Source organism: Cicer arietinum, chromosome 3 (assembly GCF_000331145.2).
Source record: "Cicer arietinum cultivar CDC Frontier isolate Library 1 chromosome 3, Cicar.CDCFrontier_v2.0, whole genome shotgun sequence".
Taxonomy (NCBI): Eukaryota; Viridiplantae; Streptophyta; class Magnoliopsida; order Fabales; family Fabaceae; genus Cicer; species Cicer arietinum.
The window spans coordinates 11,210,483-11,212,519 of NC_021162.2; positions in this window are offsets into that span (position 1 = coordinate 11,210,483).

Here is a 2,037-nt window from a genome sequence, read left to right on the forward strand (position 1 = left end):
AATATGGATTAAATAATAATAACATATAACAAAATTGAGCTGTAAAATAAATATGTAATTATTACTTTATTTGACAACTTTACAACTCAATTTTGTTATATGTTATTATTATTTTCGTTATTTAGTACAACAACAAAACGAAGATAATAATAACACATAATAAACATTGTTTCGGGTTCCGCGCAAGATTTCAAACAATAGCCATCGTCTAGTCTGAAAATATAGATGTTGGTCCATTATCGTCGATGGGTACGAAAATCGCTTGAAAAGTCCAAATGAAATCGAGGACCGGGAGACCATTATAGAATTCTTGTTATAAATTTATAACTATGTTTTGGGTTCCCCGCCAGATTTCACACACTAGCCATCGTCTTGTACGAAAATACCCCAAAAAGTCTAGATCCAATCGAGGACCAGGAGACTCTTATAGCATTCTTCTCCTAAATTTATAAATGTGATTCGGGTTCTGCGTCAGATTTCAAACACTATCCATTGCTTATTCGAAAATATGAATTTCGATCTATTTTTGTCATGTGTACGAGAGACCCTTATAGCATTCTTCTCCAAAATTTGTAATTGTGCTTCAGATTCCGCGTCATATTTCAAACACTAGCCATCGTTTATTCCGAAAATACGGATTTCGGTTCATTTTAGTCAGGTGGTACGAAAATCGCCCGAAAAGTCCAGATGAAATCTAGGACCGGGTGACCCTTATAGCATTCTTCTTCTAAATTTATAATTGTGTTTCGGGTTTCGCGTCAGATTTCAAACACTAGCCATAGTCTTTTTCGAAAAAACGGATTTCAGTCCATTTTAGTTGGATCGTACGAAAATCGCCCGAAAAGACCAAATGAAATCGAGGACTGAGAGACCCTTATAGCATTCTTCTCCAAAATTTATAACTGTGTTTCGAGTTCCGCGCTAGACTTCAAACACTTACCCAAGTCTGTTCCGAAAATACAGATGAAATCGAGCACCGAGAGACACTAATAGCATTCTTCTCCAAAATTTATAATTGTGTTTCGGGTTTCGTGCCAAATTTCAAACACTAGCCATCGTCTGGTCCGGAAATACGAATTTCGTCCATTTTTGTCGGGTGATACGAAAATCGACTGAAAAGACCAGATGAAATCGAGGACCAGGAGTCCGTTATAACATTCTTATCCTAAACTTATAACTGAGTTTCAGGTATTGCCTCAGATTTCAAAAAAACGGATTTCGGTCCATTTTTTGTGGGGTGTTACGAAAATCACCCGAAAAATCAAGATGAAATCGAAGACCGAGAGACACTTATAGCATTCTTCTCCAAAATTTATTAATGGTTTTTAAGTTTTGCGCCAGATTTCAAACACTTGCCATCGTTTAGTCCGAAAATACAGATTTCAGTCCTTTTTTGTCGAGGGGTAAGAAAATCGCCTGGAAAGTCCAGATGAAATCGAGGACCGAGAAACCCTTATAGCATTCTTCTCCTAAATTTATAATTGTGTTCCGAGTTCCGTGTCAGATTTCAAATATTAGCAATTGTTTTGTTCAAAAATACAAATTTGGGTCCATTTTAGTCGAGTGGTACGAAAATCACCCAAAAATACCAAATGAATCGAGAACCGGGAGACCCTTATAACATTGTTCTCCTAAATATATAACACGGTTTCAAGTTACAGGTCAGATTTCAAACACTAGCCATCTTCTGGTTGGAAAATATAGATTTTGGTCCATTTTTGTCGAGGGGTACGAAAATTACCCGAAAATTTCAGATGAAATCGACGACCAAGAGACCTTGATAGCATTCTTCTTCTAAATTTATTACTGTATTTCAGATTCCATGTCAAATTTCAAACACTAGCCATCGTCTGGTCCGAAAATACGGATTTCAATCCATTTGAGTCTAGTGGTATAAAAATCGCACGAAAAGTCCAAATGAAATCGAGAATCGGGAGACCCTTATAGAATTCTTCTCCTAAATTTATAAATGTGTTTCAGATTCCATTTAATACCACTAGTTTTGATACAAAAGTCCTGATAATATCTTCACAACGT